Genomic DNA, 24,806 nt, shown 5'->3' with positions numbered 1-24,806 from the left:
CATTTTGTCTCTTTGGAGGATTCTGTAATGAAACCAGAGAGTAAATACACAGAGGTTTCTGTTAATTTGTTGCTCTTTTAAATATTTAAAAATTTTTTTGTTTAATTGGGATATAGTCGCTTTACAACGTCGTGTCAGTTCTGTTGTACAGTAAGGTGAATCAGGTATACGTACCCATATATCCACTCTCTTTTAGATTTCCTTCCCATTTAAGTCACTACGGACCATTGTTGTTCTTTTTTGAGTAGTTGTGTAGTTTGACCACATGGCCCTGAGTGATCAAATGATGGTGTCCACTTGGATATGTGGCTGAACCTTTCACATATTCTTTTTTGTTATGGGTTGTTTTAATTATATGTATGCAGTGAAATTTGTGTCTGTATGGCTCAGGTACAGAAAGAAAAAAGTCCAGTAAGCTGAACAGATGTGTTTTTGAGTGCTGGTCTAGATCTGGGGCAACACAATGGTCAGAGCTAAGCACTTAGACCTTGGTGAAATATGCAGGATTTTCTGACCCCAGGAAACAGTTATGATTAACTTAGTCCCATCCTGGTCTTTGTGGAAAATAAATCAAGGATTCCAACAAGTGTTGGAAAGGAAATTTGCTTATCATATTAAGCCTGATACTGATCAGACAGCAGATATTTTTTGCCCTGTGTGCATGGCCCATGGCAAGTTCGGTAAATGAACTGAAACTCTGATTTTCATCCATTCTCGAAAGGACCTGATTTAGTCTAGCATTTTTCCTTTAAAAAATATATTTCTGATATATTTATATTTATATATAAATATATATTTATATGTTTGATATATATAAATATTATATATATTATATATATGATATATATTATATATAATTATATTTATATATATAATATATATATTTCTGATATATATATATAATCTTAGAAGCTAAGCTTGACAGCATTGCTCCTAGGCAGAGATAGGAAGTAGGGGGTTTAATTCTGTGGATGAAGGTCTGCAGGGAGACATTAGGCCTGGCCAGACATTTGTCTCATCTCTCTGGGCTATCACCAACCAGCCTGTTTCCTCGGGAGGCACTGACTCAATGTGAAAACAGAAACTAAGCCTTGCTTTGTTGCTTCACAGGATGTCCATGCTTTTACTCACACCAACACTTAGTTTTTTTCGGTTTTACATTTTTTTTTAAGTTTATAAAGAAACACTTCTCTGTGTTTAGTTAGTATGTAGTTGCTGAGATTTTGCATATATATGAAAAATTTAGCAAATAATTATAACTAACCTTTGTCGCATAACTATATATTAACATACTATAGTAATGAACCTTTATAATATAAAGGTTTTTATTTTTATAAATCTTATGTTATTTATGTTATATGCATATAATGTATGCATTATATATAAATACATATTTGAAGTAAAAAATTAAACTTTAAAAGGATATACAATTAAAAATATTTCTCGCCTACCTGTCAAAGACTTTTCTTATGTATTTTTCTAGACATAGTATAATACATGTACAAATATAATATATGCACATATATATATAAACTCACTTAGATATGTGTGTATATCCTTTTTAATGTCTGGAATGTACTATAAATACTGTTCCCAACCTGTCTTACTTTTGTATATCTTTACTGCATCCTTCTATCAACTCATAGGAATCTACCTCATGTGTTCTCTTGGCGTACAGAATCCCATAATGTGGCTGGAACAGTTTCCTAATGATGGCTCTTTAGATTATATTAAAGTTTTTGCTCTTACCAACATTCTTCTACCTGCATGTTGGTGCCCATGTGAGCATTTATGTGTAGTGTAAACTGATGAAGGAAAATATAATTGCTGTTTATCAAAAGTCTTCCCATAGGTTTGAAATGAATGCCAACTCTGTTCTTAAATTTGAATAGCTTTTAAAATGTATTCTCTCTGCTTATTGGATTACAATCTCACATGAATAAGTCTTTAACCATACCATGCTGTATACATCATCAGGAAGAGCAGTCGTGTGTTCCATTTTTCCAGTTATTGCTTAAAACTCCTATTTTGGCTAGTTAAAATATTAGCAGCTTCAAAATCAACCTCTTTGACTATAGCAAAACCTGTTTGCCATTTTGATGTACAGTTTATGAAATGAAAGTGATCTGAAATCCCCAAGTCTGCTTGATGCCCAGTTGGTGGCAGCAACTTTCAGCACCTCACTAATATTTCCTCTGTTTAAAAGGTGCTTTAAGCTCATCAGTGTCTGCCACCCATTGGTCTGGGCTCTCCTACAAGTTACTGTCTTGTCTTTCTCTGATGTGACAGGTGACTGCAGAATTTGCCTGGGTATTCTTCCTGGGATATGCAGTACTTTTCTGTCAGCTTCCTCGAGTCCCTGTCTAGGGACCTGCATGGTTTTCCCCTCTTTGGGTATATAGTCCTAGCTTTTCCTTCTCTCCTCCCATCCTGTTGCAGGTGTTGTTTTTTTTTTTCTCTCTCTCTTCCCACTGGGCAGCAGAAGTTGTTCCACAGTGGAAATTTAAGGATCCTCAAGTTTCTTCCCAGCTTTCACTGTGTTTTCTTAGAGTAAATCGCCAATTTCTGTTTTTACAGGAAATCCTTTTTTTTTTTTAATGGAATGAGTGTGGTCCCTATTCACTCTGCAAAAACTGCATTTCTCTCTATTTTGAAATGAGGGTTTTGCAAGTTTTAAAAATGTTTTCAAGTAATAAATGTATAATAATTTTTGTTTCCCTGGGCACAGCTTAACATGTGTGAAATGACTTTATGAGACATAATAAAATCCTAGCTTTATCGTTTGAATTTCAGGTCACAAGAATTTTCTCAGCTAAATTCTTAACTTCTGTGATTAGGCAAAAAGTGTGCAAGACAATCTAATTTAAAAAAAACATAGCTCTACTTGAATAGCAATAGTCTAACCAGTCTATCCTAAAGGAGATCAGTCCTGGGATTTCTTTGGAAGGACTGATGCTAAAGCTGAAACTCCAGTACTTTGGCCACCTCATGCGAAGAGTTGACTCATTGGAAAAGACTCTGATGCTGGGAGGGATTGGGGGCAGGAGGAGAAGGGGATGACAGAGGATGAGATGGCTGGATGGCATCACCGACTCGATGGACATGAGTTTGAGTGATCTCTGGCAGTTGGTGATGGACAGGGAGGCCTGGCGTGCTGCAGTTCATGGGGTCACAAAGAGTCAGACACGACTGAGTGACTGAACTGAACTGATGCACCATTTATGTTTGCTTTATTGCTTTAGCTCCCAGATAAGGAAATATTACAGCTTCCCATCAAAGGGAAAAATTTTTGAGAGTGAAACCCCCTTTTCCCAAATCTCTGATAAGATGGATTGTTGCACTTTTGCCGTATTGCCTGGTTTATAAGTATATAAGACTGGTTGTATTTCACACAATCCCTTGTGCTTGATTCCTTTGGTCTTTGTTTATTTGTTTATTTTTTTTTCCAGGGGTTTTATTACCAAAAAAATACACGCGGAACCATTCGTACACAGGATAGATTATGTGACGGCAAACTCTGAGGGATTAATTACACAGAAATCTGTTATTAAAATAAAGAACTTTAACAGGGCACACAGAAAAATTCTGCAGACTTCATAAAATCCATTTTACTTTATAAAGAGGATTTTAAGACTTCATCCAAAGTCAGATAGGCTAATAACTAAATATGAGGCAAAAATCCTGCAGTGGTATGGTTTGTCCTTTCGTTTATTGAATAGATTAAGCTAAAGTATTGCGACACCATGAAAAAAGAGAGATATTTTTAAATAAAAGGTTTCAGCAATTCCACATTTTAAACAAGACGGGAGACAAAGTATTTATTTCTGGGATTCATTTTGTAACATTTGAGACATAAAACTTGGTATTAGGATACTCAGACATAGTTTGTTTGCAATAAACCAAACAATAAGCCTAACCAATTTGTGAATTTTAGCCTTAATTTCCAAGGTGAAAATATGATGTTTTCTTAAAATAGAAATTATCTGTATTAACAATTTCTTTGTGTCTAGAAACCCAACAAATAGGCCTATTCTAGAAACAGGATTTTGTTTCATGAAATTTTTAAAGAAAGCTGAAATGAAAAATGTTATGAGGGCTGAGTTATGTGGCAGACACATGGGAGTTTAATATTTTAAGTTTGTTAAGCTTGACTTTCCCATTAGATTGTAAAATCATCAGTGGCAAGAAATGAGCATTCTAACACTAACTTGTTGAAGCTGGGATTGAAAGAGTTCATTAATTCAAAAAGTCTTGATCGAACGCTACCTTGAATTTAGCTTTGTGGTATGCTGGAGACATACTGCCCACAGCCTGGAGGAATTGAATATTTCCTAGGAGAATAAGATGCATTAAAAAAAAAATTGGGAGGCAGCAGAAAAGTAGGAAAAGGCATGGGGTCTAGGAGGAAGTAAAAGTAAATAACAATAACATCTGTAGCAGTGGTAGTGACGTTATGATGACTTTTATGTGCCAGGCATGGTTCTCAGTGTTCTGCATATGACAGCACATTCAGTGCTCACCCCATCTGTGTAGGGCCAGTCCTTTCATCAACTCCCCTCTACAGCTGTGAGAGCTGAGGTATGCAGAGGTTAAGTTTTAAAGACAAATTCTTAATATTAAATTTTCTTTCTCCATTAATTTTAGTTATGGTTTTGGTTTTCATTCCTCTGGACAAAAATGCAGAACTAAGACATTGGTAAAATTCCACTTAAAATTCCTAATATTCCTTCATGCTAGTTCACAAATCCCAGGTATAATTAATAATGTAGTAATATAATATTTTGTCAAACAGGAAGCTTTGATATTTCTGCAAAGACTAATAAAACACAGGGGGGCTTATAGCATGTCTGAACGGTGGAGTCTCTGGATAGCACATGCATTTTAGTATTATATCTTGAACTTTTATTGAGGATGTCAGGTAACCATCACAGGCATCCTTCATCTGCATTGCCCATGGTTCTGAACTGGAGACAGTCCTCATTATGTCATTCAGAATCTCTTGCTCTCATGTCCCATGTGAGAAACTTCTCTCAGGATAAACGTGCACGAGGTGTTTCTCTTTCCAGGGGAAACTCGTATGTCTCTTAAGTTTTCATCAGTATGATGAGTTATTTAATTCTTTCATGTCATTTTTCACCTTGGTTGCCTGTAAGCTCAGAGTCATTAATATAGTGTAATTTTTTACATTAAATTGCAGCAATAATGGTAAAGGATAGCAAGCTCTGGCATATTGTTCACTATTGCATTGTTCATGTATTACTCATTTAATACACAATTATACGTACATGTCCATTGAACAGATGAGGAAACTGAGGGATACAGTTTTTCAGTGATTTTAGTTATTCCTTCAGGGACATAAACTAGTAAGAGATGGAGCTGGGAAATCTGGCTTCCTGGTCAGTGCTCCTTAACCATTGTATTTTGGTGATTCTCAATTACAATAAAGCCTATACCTGATAAGTTTCTTCCTTTCTTCCACACTCGTGACACCTTCATTTCCCAAGAATCTTCTGCCATTGCTGTGGAGAAAGGCTCAGCGTTTATTGAAGGCAGACGCACTCCCATGACAAGCGAAGTATCGTGGTGGGAATGGGTTTATTCAGAAATGATTCTGCAGTGGATGACTGTCAGGAACCAGCAAACGATGGAACGTGCTGCCTGTTCTGAAATAAACTGTATTGAGTACAGCCACGCCCACTTGCTTGTGTCTTACCTGTGCTTTCTCACTTACTGGCAGAGTGAGAGCAGTTGTGGCAAAGACGGCAGGGCTTGGCAAAACGGAATTATCTGCCGTTTCGCCCTTTACAGAAGAAGTTTGCTAACCTCTGGTCTGTGTAATAAATGAGTCCTTAGTAGGACAGAAAACTTACTGAAGGCTGAGTTTTTGTTTGTTTTATCACTAGGGATATCTAGAAACCGGGCACATACTAAGTATGCAATAGGTAATTTTTGAATGGTTGACCAATTTTAATTGACTAACTGGGTAAGGTACATTATATATATATTAGAGCTTGGAGGAAGTACAGGAGAGAAATAAGGAAAAATTTGAGTGAAAAAGGCATGAAACAGAAAGTATATAATATTCTGGTGATTGGGGGACACTGAATACAATGGGCAGGGTTTGCACTCATGACTCAGGGTTTGTGCTACATGTCTTTGCGGGCATGGTTCAAAGTGTAGCCTATGAAAGTAGAGCTCCCTGGAAGCGTGCAGTGTGCCACCATGTATGCCTGTCTGTAGGCCAGGGTGGGAGCGGGTCTAAAGGACGCATGATGTTATACTGTCTGATTGTGAAAGCTGAGGATGGCGACGTAATACAGGATTCTAAGATGGGAAGATGATCAGATCTTAGCCACTCTGGCCGAGATGTAAAAGGTATATGATAAAGCAAGTAAGGAGACTAGAGGCAGGGAGACTTGGAAGGCTAGTATAGGAGTCCTGGTGAGAGTGCATGATGGTCAGAGCAACAGTGGCCGGGGAGATGTGGTGGTGGTGATGAGGAGGCTCAAGCGGCAACATGAGCAGTACTTGACCATTTGGTTATGAGAGGCAAAGGCGAGGAAGCTTCCAATGTACATGTACCTCCATGTACATTGAAACTTATTGCATATAAAAACATTGTAACATTATTAATGAGAAACTAAAGAGAGAGTTATTCCTAGTCTCCTTACTATAAGGAAATAAGCTATTTTATTTGTGTTTTGGTTATCTTATTGCTATGTAACCTATTACCCAAACTTAGTGGCTTAAAACAACAACAATTTTATTATTTCTTATGATCCTGCAGGCCAGGAATTTGGACAGGACACAGTGGGGAGTCTTGTCTCTGCTTCCCACAATGTCTGTCGGGTCTGAAATGAGCAAGATGACTTCTCCAAGTGTGTTTCTGGTTCTGTGATCGTGGACTGGTGCCTGTAGTCCTGTTTACTTTGGTGTGGTTGAGCTAAATGGATGGACAGAGGAAGGGATAAAAGAAGCAAAGAGCCACTTGTCTGACTCTGCTGGGAGCCTTCCAGATTTCAAAGCTCTCTCCTATGTGATCTTTTGCCTGGGCCGGCCCCTGGGGATAGGCCACTGAGTGTGTTTTTGCAAATGGGGAAACTGAGCCCCAGGTGCAGCTACCAGATTTTGTTCAGGTTAAGTGTCTGTTGGGGCTGGATGGTGAACAATAGCCTCTTCATCTCTGGTCACATGTTTTAACCCCACCAGTTGACCACAGACAGAGATGAATGGCTAAAAGCTGGCTGGAAGGGCCTGAATGAGTTCATATGTTATCAGGGTTGGCTGGGTTTCTTGGTTCTCTTCCATATAGTCTCAGATTGTCTCCCTTTCCCCGTGGACCATCCAGCAGCATCGCCAGACTTTGTACAAGGCAGCTGAGGATACCAAGAAAACAAAAGTGGAAGCTACCAGACTTTCTTCAGACAGTCTTGTCTGAAATTCTGTGCAATTCACAGACCTTGCTCAGATTCAAGGGCGTGGGCTAAGAAGCTCTGCCTCTTGATGGAGGCGAGGGGCAGCCTGTGTCTACAAGGAGAGGAGGAATTAAGGGGCAAAATCTTTGGAGAGCAGCTACCACAGTGAGGCAGTGGGTTTGTGAGAAGTCTAATCAGATGTTTCAATTCTAACTTGATCTAGTCTGATTGACTTTGTTTCCCATCCTGGCTGCTTCATTGTATTTTGTTTCCTGCCACCTCAGAATGCTACATTAGTATCTCTGTGATCTTTTAGGTTAATGTTAAGCGCTTTGGTCTTACTTTGGCCGCAGTTCTGCATTTAAAGAATTTGCAAATTCCAGGAATAAGACTATAGTTCCTAAAAATCTGGCAAGTTATGAAACTCCTAATTCCCCCTCCCCACAGAAGGGGAGGGGGAATTTAGCCTCTAAGAAGCTCAAGGACAAATTTAATGCACAATCACTTAATTTTGTTAATTTAGGTATCTAATATGTTTTATCTTCCTTCTATATGGAATTTTACTTTAAATTTCTGTTAATAGCTCCCTTTTATATATCTGTTGGTGTTATTTACCTCAGAAGCACTTTTTTCTGGAATCTGGGATTATAATTAAAAAAGAAATAGATGTACAGTTGTCAATAGAACTGATATGATAGTGAGCTGAACTCTTTTTTTTGTTTTTTTGTTTTTTTTTTCATTAATGGAGAAGCTACATTGTTCACAGAATAAAATTGGATTATGAATACAGTGAAGTTTGGATTATGGATCCAAAACTCTATTATGTCAAATCTTGGTCTTAAGTTCCTGTGACTTTACCACTTTCTCAAGTGGCTTTTTTTTGTTGTTGTTGCTGAAGTTATCACTGAGTCTATTTATTCAGTCCCCTCTGAGGGGAAGGGAGAGAGGAAAATTCACTATCTCTGCCATTCCCAGCCAAAGATGTATTCCAGACGGCAAGCAGGCCCAGAGTGGGGGAACTGCTCCATTAGACAAGTGATTTGGTTCAGTGTTTTGAAGGGTTGTGAATTCCTAGACCATCAGTCATACTTACATTCAAATATAAGTATCCAAACACATCTAAGTCCAAATATAGTACAACCATTCTGTGATGTTGGTGTTGGGACATAGGATTTATGTCGGCCCTATGGACTCATTACGTCTGCTGTCAAGTTCGCGGTTTTGAATTGAAGCATAGTAGTATCTCTGTTAATAAATGTATTCCAGAGACAGACAGGTTTTTGTTTTGTTTTTCTGTTTCTTCTCCTTTGCCTCCATGCTCTTCCTCTTTGCCTTCTTTCTCATCATAATTTCCCCCTCCTTTCCTTTTCATTGTCACCTCGTCTTCTTTTTCTTCTTGTAACTTTGTAAGCTGAACTACCTACCGAAAAAATAGGGATGATAAAGATCAAATAAGGGTTAAAACATTAAGAAAAAGAAATTCTTAATAAAATGTTCATTTTTAACTTGAGGGTCTTGGGGTGTTCAAAAAGAAAACCAGGGATAATGTTTTTGTTAGGAGAGGGAAGGAGAAGGATTGAGGGAGGCCAGAGGAGAGAGTTCAAAGAAAGTTCTATAGTGGAGTTCCATCAGCCAGTGGATCTGGGCTAGACAGAGCAGGTGCCGGCGTCTAACAGATCCTGATGACGACTCCTGGCAACACTGGTACCAGGCTCTTCAGGAGACTGAGGGCTTTTGGAGGGGAGTCAGGACACTAAAGAAAGACACTTGGATGTCAGAAAACATTCCTGTAAAAACATTCAAAGGAATGTAGTGGAAAAGCAGGTTAACCTATCATTTATTACGAACCTATATATATGGTGCCATGTTGCTCGGTGCGTCTCCCTTGCCTCATGGATAATGGTTCATTGTCTGCCATTTCTGCTGCCCATTCACTGCTAATTTATAATATCATATAATCAGACCCTAATAAGTTAGTACCTTCGCTGAGTAGCTTTTAAAGACTCTTTTATTTGTTGATTTTTTTTTCATGATTCAGATTTTATTCCATTGTCAGTCCGTCCATTACATTAACAAAACAAAAACATTACAAAATATTTATAGTGGGACCAACTTTAGAAATTTATCGATGCTTAAACTGAGGCCCAGAGAAGGTTCATCAAAAGTGTTCAGGGTGCTCATTTTTTCTTCTTAACTTCATAGATATGGAAGCTGAGTCACACCATAGGAAAAGGGGATTTAAGTAGCAGTATGTTGTTGGGCTTCCCAGATGGTGCTAGTGGTAAAGAATCCTCCTGCCAGTGCAGGAGGTGCAGGAGACTTGGGTTTGATTTCTGGGTTGGGAAGATCCCTTGAAGAAGGGAATGACAACCCATGTCAATATTCTTACCTGTAAAATCCCGTGGACAGAGGAGCCTGACAGGCTACAGCCCATGGGGTTTCAGAGAATCAGACACGACTGAGTACACACAAATGAAAATTGATGTTGTTGGGTAGGAGATTATGCTTCTTGTTTGTCCTCATACCCTCGAGAGGGTGACTGTTATCTGTAAGTCCTCAACTGTACTGCAAATAAGCAAAATTCCTGCATTGCGTGGGCATGGACATTTTTCCTGTTGTTGTTTATTTGGCCTCAGACAGTGCGATCAGTCTGTGGGCAGCCTTAATGGCAGGCTGGACACTGGGGTTTTAGCTCCCCAGTCCTACCCTGCTGTCAGTGAAAGCCTCCAGATTAGGTGGGGTTGAGTGGGGTGGGGCTTTTTAAGGGAGGTGGTTGCTAGTAAGGGGGTGGGAGAAAGAGAAATGGGAGGCTCCTCTGGGAGTCTCATGGGTGTAATCCTCCCATCCCCACACTCACACTGATAATTAGCAATTAGTCCTGGGATGAACCCTGGCAATTCTAGGTCTATAAGTTCAGACTCTTATCTTGCAACTTGTATCTTGCAACTTATCTTGATTCAACTACCGACACTACCAATTTATACATTTAGATTCCATGAAATAAGTGTGCCTGTGAAGAAGAAAAAAGCAATCTTAAATTCTTCCGTCTATCATCTATCCCACCAATTTTGTAGAACACTTGCCTACTCCAAGTGACAACAATTTATTGAGCATCAGCTGTGTTTGAATTGGACCTAATGCTGAATTCTCAGAATGAACACCCTGTCTCAAGCCTGTTGATACTATTATCTTCTTCCAGTGACTCTAGGCAGAACTACGTGTGAACTGTATTTCCCCCTTTACTGTTGGGGTTAATGTCCAAGGCGACATGAGCAAGTACCTTTCCGGGAAGGACTTGAGATGCAACCGTCAAGTCGACACCTAGTTTTTAATCTTTCATGGACTACTGCTGCCTCCCTCCCCAGAGTTGAGGCCACTGACCTCAAGTTTGCAAATTTTATATCCCATTACCACCCTGTGAGCTCTGTCCTCCCCAGGGCCGCATAGTTGATGTTTTAGCTGGAATCTGAGAAAGTGTCTGCACATTTCCTGAAGAGTTGGCTAGGAGTGATTTGGCAGTTCAGTCATAAAAACCCAGAGCTAGTGGCTGGGGTATACGTTATAATTACTTCACACCGTTTCCTATTTGAGCCTGGTTGTGGGTAGCTGGGTAGAGTGGTATTGCTTGTGGGATTATATTTGAAGGACCAAGGAGTCATTTTCAATGAACTCTAATAACCGTTGGCTGTGTTTTCAGGGAGGCTTGGAAGTGTGGTTACAGACATGCCTGGGGTCAGATTCTGGCTCCATCACCTACTAGGCAGAAATCTCTGGCTTGACCTGGCTGAGCCTCAGTTTCCTCACTTGTAAAATGAGGTTGTAATATTCACCTCTCTGAGTTTCCTAAGATTGAATGAGAGGATACACTTCAAGTTCCTAGTACAGTGCCTGATGGATTTATCTACAGTATACAATATATATAACTGTATATATACAATACAATATCATTGGTATCTGGCTATCAATATCTCCACTTTTCTCATCTTGGAAATAATTATTTCCAGAAACATAGGAAGCAAACTTGAACTTCAAAATTTTTTAAATTATAATCTTAATGGAAATTTACTTTGTGAAGGTCTGGTTAAAGTGAAGTCGCTCAGTCATGTCTGACTCTTTGTGACCCCATGGACTGTAGCCTACCAGGCTCTTCTGTCCATGGAATTTTCCACGCAATAGTACTGGAGTGGATTGCCATTTCCTTCTCCAGCAGATCTTCCCGACCCAGGGATTAAACCCAGGACTACCACATTGTGGACAGACGCTTTACCATCTGAGCCACCAGGGAAGGTCTGGTTATATATACCTAAAGGCAACATGCAGATAAGATTTTTATTTTTCAATTTCCCCTTCCCCCAGATTATTTATAATTAATATGGCCCCCCCACCCCCTGCCAATTCCTCAAAAAAAGTTTGCATTTTTTTTTACTGGCAGATCTGGCAAATGGCGTTGTCTCCTTCCCGATGAACCTTCCGCCCGCCACCCCCCAAGAACCTTTGTGGAAAGGATTTATATTTCAGGAAATGGAAGCACTAGTCTGAAAACCACTTTCACTGGAAGTATTGCAAAGAGATGCCCTGAGAGTTGGGACTGTTTGTGGTGAGGTTGTTGGGTATTTTGGAAATGGGCTTTAATTGCCTTGTCAGAGGAAGAGTTTGGTTATGATCAGGTCGACGGGATGACCACTGGTAATTCCAAGTCAAACTGCCTTTCATCTCATGATCTCACAGGTAAAGAGAGAAACTTTCCCAGCTTCCACACATCAGATCTCAGAGAGAGCTCTGGCCCTGCTCCTGTCACGTGCCCCTCACTGTGGCCGAAGAAATGGGGCAAGTGGGCTGGCCAGGACTGAGGGGTGTGGAATGGCTTGTTCTTTCCCAAGAGGAGTTAGGGTAGCAAAAGGAGGAAGAGATGCTGAATGAGAAACACAACACATCTGCTCTGGACCAAGAAACCTCTCCTTCCCACATTATTCCCACATCCCAGGACTCATTTCATCAGTCCTTGCTCTTCTCTCTCGACGCCTGTGGACAGGACTTGCTTGCATGATCTGGGGCTGGACTGACTCAGATTGTCCACCCTTGAAAAGAGCCATTGCCTTCACTTTCCAGCTGAGTGTTCCCATCCTTTGGCTTCATGCCTTGCAGAAACATAATGCTCAGTCGGTACAAAGGGATTCTCATTTGTCGTTTTTCTTCTGTGCCCTGTTTCTTTTGAGAAATTGAAAATATTTGTAGTTTTTTCATTTTCCTCTAATGATTCGCATTTTGATTTTAACGAGAGTTGGCTTTCAAGAGATCTTAAACTATTGAACATCTGGGAAAGTGGGCCAAAACATACTTTATCTTAATTTAGGCAAAGCTTTGGTAGAATTCCTATACCCTTGCACCCTTACACATTAACCTCTAGTTAACTGGTTGGCAATAAACTCTAAGAAATTGTGGTTGCTTTATATTCATTCACAGCCTATAAAAATAAAAACTTCTTTAAATAAGGAATAGTTTAAACAGATAATAGTTATTTTTCTGCTTGTCATTAAAAATGTTCAAATTACCTAATATCTCTTATTCCCATGGGATAAATCACACAACCAAAGTTAATAAAAAAGCAAAAATGCAGAAGCAAACAAATACCAAGTACTTTGTCTGTTCTGCTAATTTCCCAGGAAATAAATAAACCTCAAATAAAAAATAATCTTTTATTTTTAAACTTTTGAAAACCTTTCAAGAATCTTATAAGAATATGCAAGTCAGGTTTTCCTTCTATTTTTTTGGTCAACAGTTCTGACATTATGTTGGTGAATATTTGGCAGAATTCTAGACAAGAGGATCTAATTTAATCTTAGATTGACCCAGGTGTTTATTTGCATTTGGGCCTCTCCTTGAAACATTGTCACCATTGAAGAACCAGGAAACATATCAGGCTTCCTCACTAAATTATTTCCTCCTCTCATTTTCTATTTCCCATGACTGTAAGAATTCTTCCATTCGTGAAAAGGCAAAATTCAGCCTTTTTATGGACCTGATGCAAATCAGTCCCCTTTCCTTCAAACTCCTGTTAACTGATGGATTTATGTTTTTGTCATAAAGAAAGATATGGTGTCCTTATGAAAATGAATTGTGTCAGAAAGTAGTTTAGTGCCCAAGAAAACCCACTCCCTGGACTGTTATTTTCACAAGGGTGAGTAAGTCATTTGTTCTCAACATTAGCCTTATTGAATAGCTGCATATGTGAGATTCACAGAAGCATTTTGGTTCATTCTTGCCTCTTGCTTAAGATGGTACACAGGTTGGAATTGGACTGTTGTTGGCTTTTATTGGTAGTCCACATCCCACTCAAAAATGCTGAGTTACATAACAGGTAGAAACGGTTCTTGTATGAAGGGAAAAAAATAAAGCAGAAGAGTGGGGTTATGATGTATAAAAGAGTAGGGCTACTACAAGAAGATCTAGGCCAGACGCTGCTGCAAAGTTGTTGTTTTCCAACATTTACTGTGGAAAATTTCAAATGTAAACAAAACTAGAGAGAATACTCCAGTGAAGCTCCAATTTCAGTAGTTATCAATGAATGCCCAGTCTTATTGTGTCTCCTTCTCTTCCCTGCCACAGATTATTGTCAAGTAAATCCCTGAAAAATAATTAGTCACCATTTCAATATGCATCTGTAAATGATAAGGACTCTTTAAGAAACAAACACAATATTACTATCATTTTTCAAAGTATCATTAATTGAAAAATATTATCAAATACCCAGTACTTGATGTTATTTTTATATTTGATAATATTGTATAAATTTGATTAGTATTATAAAATTTACCTGATTAGATTATAAACTTTATTTTTTATAGTTCATTCAAATCAGGATCTAAATTAAATCCATCTTTTAAGAGTAATTGGTTGATAAATCTCTTGCTGCTGCTACTGCTGCTAAGTCGCTTCAGTCATGTCCGACTCTGTGCGACCCCATAGACGGCAGCCCACCAGGCTGCACCATGCCTGGGATTCTCCAGGCAAAAACACTGGAGTGGGTTGCCATTTCCTTCTCCAACTCATGAAAGTGAAAAGTGAAAGTGGAGTCGCTCAGTCGTGTCCGACTCTTCGTGACCCCATGGACCACAGCCTACCAGGCTCCTCCATCCATGGGATTTTCCAGGCAAGAGTACTAGAGTGGGTTGCCATTGCCTTCTCCGGATAAATCTCTTAAATATTTTAAAATATATAGATTGGCCCTCTTGTCATTTTTACTTATAATTTATTTATTGAAGAAATTGATTCATATTATATATCACTTCTAAAAATCTGAACTCAGAAACAAAGAGAAGAATGGTGGTTTCTAGGGGCTGGTGGGTAGGGGAAATGGGAAAATACTGGTCAGAGGGTTTACAGTTCTAGTTATAAGGTGAATAAGTTTTGAGGATCAGAGGTACAACATGATGAGTATTGCTAATAATGTTGTATTATATGCTTGCAAGTTGCTAAGAAAGATCTGAAATGTTCTCACCACACACACAGACATGCACACAAACACATATACACAAAATAGTAATTATGTAACCAAGTGGAGCTAATACTTTGGTGGTGATCATTTTGTAGTGTATAAATGTATCAAATTGTCATGTACTGTACTCTACAATATTATCTGTCAATCCTATTAAATAAAGCTGGGGGAGAACAAGAAATTGGTTCACTTCCTGTAGAGCAGTGGCACTTAAAATGCCAGACCATTAGCTGCTTGTTTTCAGTCTGTGATGATACGAAAATCATGTGCCAGTAAGCGCAGTGTGTCACTAAGCACACCATTTAGCTGAGCTGTTATTTTTTTTCATAGCAAGGCTTTCTAGATGAAGGAAGCAGGGAGATGATTTACATTCCAGCTTAAGTTCCTTATCTCATTATAGATTAGTAATATATAGTGTGTGGACTAGCACTGATCAGCCCTTGGGCCATCCTTGGCGCACAGAGCTCTGCAGGGTTTCTCACAGTCTGTTGATGACTGCATCACAGGGGTGGTGGTGGTCACTGTGTTCTGTCCCCTGTTGTTGTGACTTGCTAGTTAGAACTGGGAACTAGATTCAATTCAGAATCAACTTTTTGGCAAGACTTTGTAAGTGATGTTTGTACTTCCATTCAAAGGTATCTTCTTGTCTGCCAGCCTCTCTTTTTGTAATGTTAGCTGCCGTTGATGATCATTGTCTAGGTCCGTTCATTTATTAGGCTAGAAGAATGGGAATATTTGAATTCTGTCATTTCTTCTTTGTTTATTAGCACTGGAGAGTTTTATGTCTCATTTTGAGCTTACACTCAATGCCTCACACCCAGCGATGTCTGCAATGCTGCCAGACATGCTTTTTCCGCACTTGTCTAAACTGACCCATGACTTCGAGGGTTGTGGAAAAATTATTTAATATCTAGTGCTGAGGCATAGCAGTGATGAGGTCTAACACTGTGGAAAATTTACAGAGAAGGAACCAAGCATTTGAGAGGGCAAACAAGGAAAGATATAATTCTGCAGGGGCCCATTCCTTTCCCCTCGGCCCATGATTTTTTGTGCAAGTGAAGATGAGACTCTCGATGTGTCATTTTTGTTTACAGTAGGAATTTCAGGCAAGGGGTAATAAAAGGTTGGTGAGGTTTTGATCTATGAGTGGATAGAAGAAGATGTTTACAGATATTTTAACATTCACAAGTGAATTTTTTTACCCTCATTTCTTTTATTGCTTTTCCAGGAACACTCTTTTTATTTAAGAAATAGGCACTTTTAATTATACATATTGTAGTAATCATTTTACCATTTAAGTCATATAATTAAGCACCTTAAGCTTACACAGTGCTGTGTGTCAATTAGTAAACTTAGTCGCTTCATTCATGCCTAGCTCTTTGTGACCCCATGGACTGTAGCCCACCAGGCTCTTCTGTCCATGGGATTTCCCAGGCAAGAATACTGGAGTGGGTAGCCATGCCCTCCTCCAGAGGATCTTCCTGACCCAGGGACTGAACCCGCATCTCATATGTCTTGCATTGGCAGGAGGGTTCTTTACCACTAGTGCTGTCTGGGACATATGTCAATTACATCTCAGTAAAACTTGGAAAAACAATCAAAAAGAAATAGGAACTAATATAGCTTTAGTGATTCAAATGAAACATTCTGTAAAACACTGGTCTATCCAAATCCCCTTGGGAAAGGTATGCAGGGATAAGAACTGCCCCAGTGGCTTCATTCTGAGTGTTTGTGGGGGATTGTGTGTGTGCACATGTGCTCGTGCTAACATACAAGTTGTACTTCCTGTGTTTCGTGTCAGTGAAAGATGCATGCTGTTCTTTGAGGTTTGACATATTTCTACTGCCTGGTATCAAACTCCCTGGGAAACTGGTAGACTTTTTAGGAACAGAAGCTTTGTCGTTGGGAGCTGCTACAGAGGGGATTTGAAAACCGGTTCCCTGGTGGCTCAGAGTGTAAAGAATCTGCTTGCAGTGCAGGGAACCCGGGGTTCGATCTCTGGGTCGGGAAGATACCCTGGAGAAGGAAATGGCCACCCACTCCAGTATTCTTGCTGGAGAATTCCCTGCAAGAGGAGCCTAGCAGGCTACAGTCCATGGGGCTGCAAAGAGCTGGACACATCTGAGCGACTGATTCTTACTTTTGCTAGGTAAGGAGGTAGAATGGGTGGCGTGCCAGCGTCAGTTCCTTCTCAGAGGTTGTCACTATGTGGAAGCATTGCCCAGTATTTAGTGCCCATTCTTCTCAGTGAGGAAATACGAAGGCTGTCACCTTCCTCAGAGCCCACAAAGTATTGAGAGCACAGTGCTGGCATCACTCTGGCTGAGCAGGAGATCTTTTAGATTGGATTTCAGGGCAGAGCTGTGCTGGTGTTTGGGATGGGAGTTGCCACTTTCTCTGTGTGATGGACAGTGTGCCGGCAGCCTCTGAATTAGGTCATAGAGACGTGAATCTGGAGGGTTTTTTAGAATATCATTTGGAATATCACCCTGGCCTTTGTGCAGCTTATTGTCTTCCTAAGATGGGTCAGATAGTTGCCTGCATGACCTGATAATTTTGCTTGAAGCTGCTTTTCAAAAGACAGGATGTACCCATGTTCAGCATATACACAAAGCACATTCCAGTGGCAGCTAGGAGTAGGTGTTAAATTATCTGCATTTTGAGTCTCTACATTGCTCCCTACCTACCCACTCCCCTAAACACTGAACATGTTAAGAGCTGAGAGATTTTGTGTTTTTTTTAACCAGGGTGACCAGGGCAGGATATTCACCGTGTAGAAACTTTCAGAAACAAAAGTACTGGTCTGTAGGAGTGAATATTCCCAAGATGTGTTCCTTTTATCATTGCTTTTCTTTTCTGGTATACTTTGTGAGGTGTGTCTTAAAATTTTTGGTTCTGCAGACCTCAGAAAAGAAAAGAGCACACAAAAAAGTTACACACAAATGAGATTATTTAAAGGAACACATTCTCTCTGGGGTATTTATGGAAACATCTTTCTAATTTCTAATCTAAAATCTTTAGTACTAGCCTTGGAATGTTTTATTAATAAATTCTTTTGGTTTTTAATTAGTGATTTATGACATGTTTCCATTGGGTAGCCTTTGAACTATTACTTCACTTCTCTGAATTTCAGTTTCCTCATCTGGAAATGAGTACACCAAATCATATTCTTGATAGAATTTAAGGGAAGAGTCACACAATCATTTTGTAAATTACAAAGCTCTCTATAAGTTGTTCATTATTATTCTTATTCTACATTTCAACTTCATATGGACTAGATAAATTCAAGATTCAGTCAAATTCCCTTAAATTTTAATTAGGCTATTTTTATTCAAAAAACTTCCAGATAACTAATTTTTTAGAAGTAAATGCTTACAACTTGCTTAAATTACAAAGTTAAAAAAACAAATTGTCAAGTTCTTGATTCCTAATTTATGAATTGTTAATTTCTATGAAATAATCTCAACCACAGCATGCCATTAACTGACTTCTTTTAGAAACAAACTCTGTCAATGATATATTTTCCCTTTTTTTTTTTCTTTTTTGGTTCCTTAGCAACACTCTTGTGTCTGTTCTGATGATAAGAGTCGGTATAAAAATGATTTTAAAAGATCCATTGCCTGTTGACTCTTATGAAATAGAGTTTGAGCTACAAGCCCTTCAAAGCTTTTGAAGCTGTAAAATATTTTCAAATGATCCATCTGAAAGAAGGGAAAAATTTACTGTCATACTCCATGAATTCCATTTATGTGGGTCTTTTGTTATTTGATTTTTCATTTTAATTTTTTAAAATTAAAAAGTGGATGGAAACATTGATTTCTTATTAGAAACTGTGTTTTTCATTCCTTTATTTTATTGTTTGGTTTCTTAGAAACACGTTTATCTTTTTGTCAAATTACATTCTCACCACTCTGACAAAATTCTAACTTAGATTTCTTAGTTGAAAGTACATGTGAAATCCTAAGCCTTCATTTACCATTTAAGATGCAGGCATTGTGCTAGGTGCTAGGGCTGTATAGATAAATCTGCACTTTCTGTCTTTAAAGGGCTCACATTCTGTATAAAAGAGAGGGTAATTACTCAGTTCCAGGAAGTCTGAAATGCTCAAATAACCTGAGTATAAGAGCAAAGCCACCAAATAGCATTCAAAAATGACCTGTTTCCTTGCTTCATTTGGAAGCCACTCTTTCTAACCTTTGGTCTGTGAACTAGCACTGGGTCCTGATTTTACATCATAGTTGCTGGGATCTTCTGCTTTGTAAAATAATGCAGGTACATTGAGAATTAGAATATCCAATCACTCCTCGGTTTTTAAGTTACTGATTTATGGGCTTAGGGATATCCCATACTGGCCCTAATGGGCTCCTGCTGGGGGTTGGGGGTGGGCCTGGGCCTGGGGCTGGGCAGCCTTCCAGCCTGGCTGCCCTCTCAGGGTTGCGTGGAGTAGCCTGAGTTTAAGGTGGTTGGTGCTCACAGCTCACTGGGCAGCTGGCTGGAGCTGCAGGGACCATGGGTTTGAGTGGCCAAGTTTCCCTCTGGTTGCCTGCCGTGGAATGTGTTTTCCCATAGAAACAACATTTTAAGTCTGTGGTCAGGTTCCCAGACCAGCCTACAATAGCCCATTTAGCTGATAATGTGGCCGAGAGACTGCTATTTGACTAGCCCGGGGACCAAACCACCACCTATTAACATTGTTTCTATTGGAAAAGCCTGTCCAAGTTCTAAATACCAATATAGAAATGACATTTTGGAACCCTACCTGTTTGTCAGCTGGGAGCTGCCAGTCCTCAGAACTGGAGAGTTGAATCACTCTGCCCTCCCGGCTGCTGAAGGACACCATTCTTTCCCCTCAGCCTGATCCCATTGGCTGGCTTTCCTGTCTTTTCCTGGGGCTGCCAGGACATTCAGAAGATATTATCTCCTTGGACAGAGCTCTCTGTTTGAGAACTTCTGGGAAGTGGTGAGAATCGCGGTTTCGATCCCTTATTTCTTCTGTGGGTGGTAAAGAGGTAGGAAGGGACCAGTTGGCCCTTGGGAGTGGTGAATTCCGCAGGACCATCCTGGGCCTGCCTGTTCTGGATCACCTGATTACTTTACTTGTTTGCATTTCAATCATTTCTAGAATTTTGCCCACCCTTTAGAAAAGTACAGTGTGGCTTTGGCTTGGGTAAATGGAGCAAATATCCCAGTCTAAGAAAATAACCACGCTCATCTTGAACTCATGGGTAAATCCAAGGGATTGCTGGGTTCTGGGAAACAGTTCTTCAGAAGCACGATGAGTTTATGTGATACCATTGGTTAAATCATTGTAAAGGCCGGAGAGATGCAATTATGAGGCACATTTGTGTTGTTGTTTGTTTTTTATTTTTTTCCTCTTTTGAAGAAACCCCTCCTCATCCTTATAGGATTGAATAGTAATTTCAACTTCATAAACAAATATACCTTTTCCCTTGTTTAGATGGGAGTTCCTTTTATACTCACAACCAGTAGTGTGATGCCAGCAGGCAAGATACAGATCCCTTGCCATGGAGAGAAGTAGGTTTACTGCAGTTTACCATAACAGAAAGCTAGTCAAACCATTACCTTTAGAAGTTTGAGGAGGCTCACACGGGTGGTTTAGTGAAATGTGCAGACTTGTGTGTTCCCAGTATTGTGTAATCCACAGTTCTAGACGTAGAAAGTGCCCTGTGTGGTCAGTAGGATCAGGACTTGCCACACACATCCGTGTGCTTCTGGTTTTCATGGGTCAATGTCTGGTTTCCTATTCCAGTGCACCCTGTGGCTTTAAATTCTCCCTCTTTTAAAACTTTTTCTTTTTTTTTCCCCAAAGTAAAGCACAGACTTGCACATGTTCCAGTTCAGGTCTCAGTGTAGTCGCTCACTCATGTCAAACTCTTTGCGACCCCATAGACTGCAGCATGCCAGGGTTCCCTGTCCATCATCAACTCCTGGAGCTCACTCAAACTCGTGTCCATTGAGTCGGTGATGCCATCCAAACATCTCATCCTCTGTCATCCCCTTCTCCTCCTGCTCTCAGTCTTTCCTAGCATCAGGGTCTTTTCCAATGAGTCAGCTCTCCGTGTCAGGTGGTCGAAGTATTGGAGTTTCAGCATCAGTATCAGTCCTTCCAATGAACACTCAGGACTGATTTCCTTTAGGATTGACTGGTTGGATCTCCTTGCAGTCCAAGGGACTTTCAAGAGTCTTCTCCAACACCACAGTTCAAAAGCATCAATTCTTTAGTGCTCAGCTTTCTTTATAGTCCAAGTCTCACATCCAGGTATGACTACTGGAAAAACTAAGCTTTGACTAGATGGACCTTTGTCGGCAAAGTAATGTCTCTGCTTTTTAATATGCTGTCTAGGTTTGTCATAGCTTTTCTTCCAAGGAGCAACTTTTAATTTCATGGCTGTAGTCACCATCTGCAGTGATTTTGGAGCCCCCCAAAATTAAATCTCTCACTGTTTCCATTGTTTCCCCATCTATTTGCCATGAAGTGATGGAACCAGATGCCATGATCTTAGTTTTCTGAATGTCAAGTTTTAAGCCAACTTTTTCACTCTCCTCTTTCACTTTCATCAGGAGGCTCTTTAGTTCCTCTTCACTTTCTGCCACTTTAGTGGTGTCATCTGCATATCTGAGGTTATTGATATTTCTCCTGGCAATCTTGATTCCAGCTTGTGCTTCATCCAGCCTGGTATTTCACATGATGTACTCTGCATATAAGTTAAATAAGCAGGATGATATATACAGTCTTGACATACTCCTTTCCCGATTTGGAACCAGTCTGTTTTTCCATGTGCAGTTGTACCTGTTGCTTCTTGACCTGCATACAGATTTTCCAGGAGACAGGTCAGGTGGTTTGGTATTCCCATCTCTTTAAGAATTTTCCACAGTTTGTTGTGATCCATATAGTCAAAAGCTTTGGTGTAGTCTATGAAGCAGAAGTAGATGTTTTTCTGAAGTTCTCTTGCTTTTTTGATGATCCAACAGGTGTTGGCAATTTGATCTCTCGTTCCTCTGCCTTTTCGAAATCCAGCTTGAACATCTGCAAGTTCTCAGTTCACGTACTGTTCAAGCCTGGCTTAGAATTTTGGGGGTTACTTTGCCACCGTGTGAGATGAGTACAATTTTGTGGCAGTTTGAACATTCTTTGGCATTGCCTTTCTTTGGGTTTCGAATGAAAATTGACCTTTTCCAGTCCTGTGGCCACTGCTGAGTTTTCCAAATTTGTTGGCATATTGAGTGTAGCACTTTCACAGCATCATCTTTTAGGATTTGAAATAGCTCAACTGGAATTCCATCACCTCCACTAGCTTTGTTCATAGTGATGCTTTCTAAGGCCCACTTGACTTCTTATTCCAGGATGTCTGGCTCTAGGTGAGTGATCACACCATCATGGTTATCTGGGTCATTAAGATCTTTTTTGTATAGTTTTGCTGTGTATTCTTACCACCTCTTCTTAATAGCTTCTGCTTCCATACCATTAGGTCCATACCATTTCTGTCCTTATTGTGTCCATCTTTTCATGAAATATTCCTTTGGTATCGCTAATTTTCTTGAAGAGATCTCTAGTCTTTCCCATTCTGTTGTTTTCCTCTATCTCTTTGCATTGATCACTGAGGAAGGCTTTCTTATCTCTCCTTACTGTTCTTTGGAACTCTGCATTCAGGTGTTTATATCTTTCCTTTTCTCCTTTGCCTTTAGCTTCTCTTCTTTTCTCAGCTATTTGTAAGGCCCCCTCAGACAACCATTTTGCCTTTTTGCATTTTTTTTTTTCCTTAGGGATGGTCTTGATCACTGGCCCCTGTACAATGTCTGGAACCTCCGTCCATAGTTCTTCAGGCACTCTATGAGATCTAATCCCTTGAACCTATTTGTCACTTCCACTGCATAATTGTAAGGGATTTGATTTAGGTCATACCTGAATGGTCTAGTGGTTTTCCCATTTCAGTCACCTATAAAAGACTGAAAAAGGATTTAAATTGGCTGCCACTCCAAAATGATCTCCCAGATTTGGAGAACTGCCTTAGCAACTTGGTTTCCTTAGCTGAGAAATGCTGAAGGGGTGTGTGTGTGTGTGTGTGTGTGTGTGTGTGTGTGTGTGTGTGTGTGTGTGTGTGTGTCTGTGTGTGTGTCTGTATGTGTGTCCTTGATATGGCAACCTAAATTCTTTGGCTTTCAGGTTCTTGGGCTGTTGCTTTGGATCAACACAAAATTTCCACAAAACACAACTTAGGGCGTACATAAAATGAAACTGTGGAAGCCTCATCCTCTCTGTGCTGCTGATGCAAACAGATTAGGGAGGGAAAAGCCTCCGTTCTAGCAGTGCATCCAGAGGAACCTCTCCAGGCTGCCTGCTGAGTTCTGTGATGCTCGTCTTTAGGAATTGAGGACAAATGCTGGCCCCATCAGTGACTTTGATCAGACACACAACAATCTTCCATGAGAAAGTACACTTCAAACTTTTGCTGAGACGAGTCACCTTTTGGATTTATGGTTTTCTTTTGCTGAAGAAATAAGTAGAATCAGATATTTATATATGAGTGTTTTCTCTACCATTTGTATTATATTTTCTCAAAGGAAATATATTGATCCTTGAGTTATAAGCATTGATAACTTCACTGATTAGAATAAATTAATGATCAGAACACCAGCAAAATGGCCAAGCCGTGAAACCATTATGCATTACTATTTAACTGTCTGCAAGTGTTAGTAACTTATATGCAGAGTACATCATGAGAAACGCTGGGCTGGAAGAAGCACAAGCTGGAATCAAGATTGCCGGGAGAAATATCAGTAACCTCAGATATGCAGATGACATCACTCTTATGGCAGAAAGTGAAGAGGAACTCAAAAGCCTCTTGATGAAAGTGAAAGAGGAGAGTGAAAAAGTTGGCTTAAAGCTCAACATTCAGAAAATGAAGATCATGGCATCTGGTCCCGTCACTTCATGGGAAATAGATGGGGAAACAGTGGAAACAGTGTCAGACTTTATTTTTTTGGGCTCCAAAATCACTGCAGATGGTGACTGCAGCCATGAAATTAAAAGACACTTACTCCTTGGAAGAAAAGTTATGACCAACCTAAATAACATATTCAAAAGCAGAGACATTACTTTGCCAACAAAGGTCCGTCTAGTCAAGGCTATGGTTTTTCCAGTGGTCATGTATGGATGTGAGAGTTGGACTGTGAAGAAAGCTGAACACTAAAGAATTGATGCTTTTGAGCTGTGGTGTTGAAGACTCTTGAGAGTCCCTTGGACTGCAAGGAGATCCAACCAGTCCATTCTGAAGGAGATCAGCCCTGGGATTTCTTTGGAAGGAATGCTGCTAAAGCTGAAACTCCAGTACTTTGGCCACCTCATTTGAAGAGTTGACTCATTGGAAAAGACTCTGATGCTGGGAGGGATTGGGGGCAGGAGGAGAAGGGGACGACCGAAGATGAGATGGCTGAATGGCATCACTGACTCGATGGATGTGAGTCTGAGTGGACTCCGGGAGTTGATGATGGACAGGGAGGCCTGGCGTGCTGCGCTTCATGGGGTTGCAAAGAGTCAGACACGACTGAGCGACTGAATTGAACTGAACTAAACTGAAGTGTTAGTCACTCAGTTTTGTTCGACTCTTTGAAACCGCACAGACTGTAGCCTGCCAGGCTCCTCTGTCCATGGAATTATCCAGGCAAGAATACTGGTCTGGGTTGTCATTCCCTTCTCCAGGGGATCTTCCCAACTCAGCGATCAAACTCACGTCTCCCACATTCCAGGCAGATTCTTTATTATCTGAACCACTAGGGAAGCCCATTTAACTGTCTATAACCATTTAAATGGGGCTTCCCTTGTAGCTCAGTCAGTAAAGAATCTGCCTGCAGTGCAGGAGACCCGAGTTCGATCC

The 24,806-nt window shown here is 40.0% G+C and overlaps 1 protein-coding gene across 1 annotated transcript in view; it reads left to right on the top strand.

The window, feature by feature from the left end:
- The window catches only part of FBN1 (fibrillin 1), a 275,163-nt gene that overhangs the window by 2,085 nt on the left and 248,272 nt on the right, over positions 1-24,806 (top strand). The window lies entirely within an intron of this gene.

The sequence above is a fragment of the Capra hircus genome, chromosome 10 (genome assembly GCF_001704415.2).
Source record: "Capra hircus breed San Clemente chromosome 10, ASM170441v1, whole genome shotgun sequence".
Lineage (NCBI taxonomy): Eukaryota > Metazoa > Chordata > Mammalia > Artiodactyla > Bovidae > Capra > Capra hircus.
The sequence above is the reverse complement of the archived record's forward strand: the minus strand, read 5'-3'. Positions and strand labels throughout refer to the sequence as shown.